The sequence below is a fragment of the Acipenser ruthenus genome, chromosome 5 (assembly GCF_902713425.1).
Source record: "Acipenser ruthenus chromosome 5, fAciRut3.2 maternal haplotype, whole genome shotgun sequence".
Lineage (NCBI taxonomy): Eukaryota > Metazoa > Chordata > Actinopteri > Acipenseriformes > Acipenseridae > Acipenser > Acipenser ruthenus.
The window spans coordinates 62,199,404-62,205,607 of record NC_081193.1 but is presented as its reverse complement, the minus strand read 5'-3'; the positions used below and the strand labels follow the sequence as shown (position 1 = coordinate 62,205,607).

The window sequence follows — 6,204 nt, the reverse complement described above, 5'->3', positions numbered from 1 at the left end:
TAAAAGAGACATACATTCAAAATAGTTCTTACCTCCCAAAATATATATGGAAGTGTAGAATATAGTGTAAGGACAGGAACTGTCTTCAAAGGCAAAGACTTCTGAATACGACCCAAACAGCAATCAGCTTGATTAGAAATCTTCAGAGCATGGATCACATCAACTTGTAGTTAGCAAGTTGAGTAACATTTGACTAGGATTTTACCTCTGTTTTTAAAGAGTTTTTGCTTCGCTTTTTACGTCAGAAGTCATAATTAAATCTTAAATATTAATATGCCTTGAGAGCTCATGTCCTTCAAGTGAATAACATTTTTAAATACACCCAGTAACTCTTTCTAATAGGCCATCATCTCTCAATCCATCTCCCCTACATTTCCAAAATATGTAAGGTGAACTTTTGAACTGATGTTATTCTCTTTTGGTACCAGGGAGTTCCTGAATACAACATACAAGTGAATACAATTATATATATACCAAATACATATAGAGAGATGTGTTTTAATATATAACACCTACTCTGTTTAGTTATTCCAACCTGGGTTTTAAAATAGTCTTTGCTTTCAACATTAAAAACATCCTCTGTAGTAAGTTGGCTTTATTTCATGTATAGATGTGATTTAACAATTAACAAAGTCATATTGGATAAAGGCTGGTAGAAGGTTCATAGCAAACTTCTAAGTCTAATTATAGATCAAATTATTTCACTTAAATCCAGGCTATCAAAAACATAGTCAAAATGTAACAAGCTTATATTAGCCATTCAATGCATAAACTAAACTTGACCTCCCGCTTTGTTTTTACAAAAATCCTGTTCAGAGAAACCTTTGATGTAAAACTGCTGACAGTAGATCTGGCTTCAATTGCCAAGAGTTATTTTCTCCAGTTACCCACGCGCCTGGTACCGTTTCATTTCAAGCAAGCAAAGGCAAGACTACCAACAATGAATTACCTTCTCTTTGACAGATCCTACTGTATACCTAATACTGAATGGTATCGGAATGTTACGGAGACTCCATGTCTAGTTCAAAGAGATCCTTTCTCCTGATAAAGGGAGCTTGAGACCTGCAGCATGCTAACATTATTTTTTTTATTAATGAACCCTCTACACAGTCTCCATACAATCCCTCTAGTAATATTTTTCATTGATTACAAAGAATATTTAAACAACAATAATACAGAATCCTACTCTATTACTGTAAACTAATCAAAAGAGTATATCATAATACATTTGTAAGTAGTGTATTTCAACAATTCATTCAGATTCTCCCATTTATATCAAGCAAGTCGGCCCTGTTCCAGCAGGATTCGACTTCCCTTTCTGGTTCAGCTCTGAGTGGTTCTGCGAAAGCCACGACAGGACGAGCTAGCCATCTCTTCACATCACATATATGGGGGACAATAGCCTTAACTTGTGTGGCCACGCCCACATAACGAAGTGTCACAATAAGAGTATCACCCTCTGTACTTAATTGTTCATGAGGAAGCCTGGCCAGGAGTTCTGTTCATTGTTCTAATAATTTTAAAATTGATCAATTAGTGGCAACTCCCTTTTCATTGCCTATATAATTATTGGGCGATGGGGGTTTTAAGACAAGAGAAGTGAGGACAAGGGTAATTTGGCTCACCAGTGATGGAGCTCTTTTTTTGGTCATGCTCGCTTTCCGTACGTGTCCTCTGTTTCAAGTGATCCCACCTTCTAGCTACATGTTGTGGCTTCACCTTAATGTTTGTTTTGTGGAAGTTATTCAAAGTTTATTGGCTAGTTTGCTTTAGGTGCAATTGTGTTTATTTCTTTGGAAGTCATTTAGTAGACAATGTTTTTTTATAAATCAAGTTCTGCTGGACTACCATAAATGCCACAATGAAGCAACTGGTCTGGATATTACGATTTTCTTTTTTAATGAATCATGCAGCAGCGGGAGTTTAAATTCAATCAACACGACTCTACAATCATCGGGTGAGATCCAACTGGTTTATATTTTTTATTCGTAGGTACTGGCCGAAGTAACGCTGACAGTTTGGGGTTTTTCTTTTGCTCTGCTTGGAATGTTTACTGTGGATAATATTTTGTTGGGTTTTTTCATTATGTTTGGGGCATTACTTTTTGTTTGTTTTCTTTTGACTATTCGTTGTGGATATATTTGAGGTTTTTTTTCAACGTTTGGAGATACAGAACATTTGTTTTTGTCTTGTACTATGTGGATCTCCTTGGTGCTACTAACCATATGAATTAATTTAAATTTATGTAATGTATTTTTTGCTTGTGATTATTGTTAGCGTTTGTATATTAGTTGCTGACTGACAGTCATTGTCTGAAATGTCAATTTGCTATAATTGAATTGTTACTAGTCAGCATTTATGAGCAAATATAAAGAAACTGATATCTTAATTACTCGTGGGTCTATTTGTCATTCAATGAGAGTATCAAGTTCTTATTTCATTACTTATGTACTGCTGTTGTGCTCATATGGAAACAAAAACTTTGCAGATTAGAATCAGCGTAACCTTGGCGTTTTACGCTGTCAGACAGTTTTTCTATTTAAAGTATTTCTGTAATAGTAAATATTGGACAGTAATTTGGGTGTTTATCTGGAACCCTACTAAATTGGCTAATGTTAAAAGCTGCTCTGTTACACTTGATACCTGCAAGATATCTGGACATGCCTAGCAGGGATACCTTCTTTACATTCCAGCTTACCCAAATGTGCCCATCTTACAGTATGATCAGTTTCACACCCCACACATTCAACCCGTCTTTTAGGTGATCCGGATCGATGTTCAGATGTGAAAATGACACTCCTTCAGGGCCATCACATTGAAATAGCACTCGACAATGTTTAACCATGTGACATCAGGCAGGGCAGGGTTTTGGCCCTATTACTGACAACTCATCCTTACATTTGTCACATCCACAATTTACCAGGGGCCTACCTCTAGTCATTCTTTCACCAGCAACAATAGTTTTGGATTGATAGCTACTCCTTGATGCATGTCATGTTGCTCACAAAGGGTAACTTTAAGAGGAATCCCTTCCATCCAGAACACAGGTGTGGGCCAGAACTCACTATTGTTCATATCACTGGGTTTCCAGCCAATCTTTTCATTTATATCATCAGTAGATAAATTCATAGTAGCTGAATCTGAGCCTAATGAAGAACCGGATACCAAAGCTACAGATGCCTTCCATACAAAAGGATCTAGTTTCTTATAGCAAAGGAAATATATTCCAGGAAGGAATGGATAAGAGTGTAAACAAAGGTATGCAATGTTATTATAAGAGTGAAAAAACTGAAATGGCAGTGGGCTGGACATGTAGCAAGAAGAACAGACCATCGCTGGACCAAGGAGATACTAGACTGGATCCCACCCTCTCTTAACTGGGGGACTCCAGTTAAGAGAGGGTGAGGTGTGGAGGTTGCTCCACGCCAGGTTACCTGGTAAGTGCGGTTGGAGAGGTAGGAGGAGAACCAGGCCAGAGCAGTGCCAGAGATCCCCAGGTCAGCAAGAGATGATAGTAGAATAGAGTGATCAACAGTGTCAAAGGCGGCAGAGAGGTCGAGGAAAATTAGGACAGAGGAGAGAGAGGCAGCTCGGGCACACTTAAGTGAGTTGGTGACAGACAGGAGGGCGGTTTCAGTGGAGTGGGCAGAGCGGAAGCCAGATTGGAGAGGGTCAAGCAGAGAGTGGTTGGACAGGAAAGCAGAGAGCTGGCGGTGTACAGTCCGCTCGAGGGTTTTGGAGAGGAAGGGTAGGAGGGAGACAGGACGGTAGCTCTGGAGGGAGGTGGGGTCAAGGGTAGGTTTTTTGAGGAGGGGAGTGATAGAGGCTTTTTTGAAGGCAGAGGGAAAGATACCAGAAAGTAGAGAGGTGTTGAGGAGGGAGGAGATGAAGGGGAGTAGAGCAGGAGCAGCAGCTTGAAAGAGGTGAGTGGGGAGGGGGTCCAAGGCACACGTGGTGGGTTTGTGACCCTGGAGCAGGGAGGAGAGGTCAGAGTCTGAGAGGGGCAAGAAGGTGGAGAAGGAGGGCGAGTTAGTAGGGGATGTAGTGGGTGTAGGGGTTGGAGCAGGAGGGGGTGCGGGGGAGGGAGAGGTGTTAAAGAGTTTGCGGATATCTGATATTTTAGAAGAGAAGAAGGAGGCAAAGTCATCAGGGGAGATAGAGGAGGGAGGAGGAGGGGGGGAGGGTTTAGGAGGGAGGAGAAGGTAGAGAATAGTTTACGTGGGTTGTTAGTGGAGGCTTGGATTACAGATTGGAAATAAGCACATTTAGCAGAGGAGAATGAGGAGAGGAGAGTGCGGTAAAGGTCTAGGGCAGCAGGGAGTTTGGTTCTCTTCCATTTCTTTTCAGCAGATCGCAGTGTGATTCTTGCCGAGCGGAGAGCAGAGGAGAGCCAGGGATGGGGAGGGGAGGGGCGAGCAGGTCGGGAGGTGAGGGGACAGAGGGAGTCGAGGGAGGAGGTGAGTGAGGAGAAGAGGGTGGAGGTAGCAGAGTCTACGGAGAGTTGTGAGAAGGAGTCGATAGGAGGGAGGTGAGAGAGAGCAGTCGAGGCAAGGACAGAGGGGGAGAGAGAGTGGAGGTTACGGCGAGAGGTGATAGTGGGGGTAGGAGGAGCAGGGAGAGGGGGGAGAGACAGAGAAAAAGAGATGAAATAGTGATCAGAGAGGTCCAGGGGGGTGACGGAGAGGGTGGAGGGGCAGCAGGCCCTGGAGAAGGTGAGGTCCAGTTGACGGCCAGTTTTGTGGGTAGGAGGGGATGGAGAGAGACAGAAGTCGAAGGAGTGAAGGAGAGGGAGGAATCCAGCAGAGTGGCTGGGGTTGGAGAGATGGATGTTGAAGTCACCCAACAGGACAGTCGGGGTAGACAGAGAGGGGAGGGAGGAGAGTAGATAGTCGAGTTCATCCAGAAAGTGAGTGAGAGGCCCAGGGGGGCGGTACAGAACAATGAGCAGGAGTTGACAGGGAGAGGTTAGTTGGACTGCATGAAATTCAAAGGTATTGACAGAGAGTGAGGTGAGATCGGAGGGGACAGAAAAGAGTAAGGAGGGAGAGAGGAGAAGACCCGTCCCACCTCCCCGTCCAGTGAGACGCGGGGTATGGGACAGGACGTAGAGAGAGGACAGGGCAGCAGGAGTAACAGTGTTATCAGGGGACAGCCAGGTTTCAGTGAGAGCAAGGAAATTGAGCGAGAGGTGGGAGGCAAAGGCAGAGATGAAATCAGCTTTGTTAGCAGAAGAGTGACAGTTCCAGAGTGCACCAGAGAGTGTGTGGGAGGGGGGGAGAGGCAGAGAAATGAGGTTAGAGGGGTTGGAGGAACAGCAGCGGAGGGAGGGCAGAGGACGAGGACGGGAGGACAGAACAGGGATGAGAGAGACAGTCATAGCAGGACAAGCAAGACAAAAGGCACAGTAGGAGCAGTAGGGTGGAGGGTACAGACCTGACTAGTAGATAGCTTCTTCTAGAGGCCCGTTAGGTTTGGATCTAGTTGAACAGCGTCTCTGCGCAGGCCTCCCCTTGCTGGACTCCCACAGCTAGACTCCCGGCTCTTTTGTTGAGGCTCTTCTGTTGGCTGGTGCTTCGTGCTGGCGCCGAAGTAAGCTGCTTGATTAAATGTTACACCTGCTTGGCAAAAGAACCAACTAAACTGTGTGGAAACCAATCAAATAGCAAAATCAAGTGCTAATCAATTTAGCCACTCACCTGGTACTACTCACACACTAACTCAGCCAATTCAAACACCACCTTTCAATGTCACCAAATGTAGTTAGTTAAAATTACTTGAAGCAGGAACTTATCTAATCTGCCTCTGTCCCTGGTTACCTGTAGACTGTATTTTAAAATACTGTAGAATACAATAAAAATTTAACCATTTGATAATCGCGATAATGGGAAATTAGCTAGTCACATTGCCATCAATAACACCGCCCTGTTTAACCCTTTGTAGTCCTATGTTGGACCAGGTCCGACATTACAATTATTCCTTTCCGGTCCAATGTCGGACCCTGTCCGACATCATCAAAAAGACGTCAAGCACAGGTCTCTAGTTGTTTTTTCTCCGGAAAAAGCCGAGAAAAGCTTTCAATGGCCAAGTGAGGATGACAGAAGCCGAGAGAAGCTGAAAAAAAAACCAGAGGCGGATCTGAGCAATACGCATAGTCCCTTCACCACAGACATAATATCGACATAAACAAACAAGATAGCTGCTTCC

General features: G+C 43.8%; 1 pseudogene; it reads right to left on the bottom strand.

Moving 5' to 3' along the window:
* Positions 1–3,410: 3,410 nt before the first annotated feature.
* On the bottom strand, positions 3,411–5,257 carry LOC131737153 (mucin-2-like; annotated as a pseudogene).
* Positions 5,258–6,204: the final 947 nt, after the last annotated feature.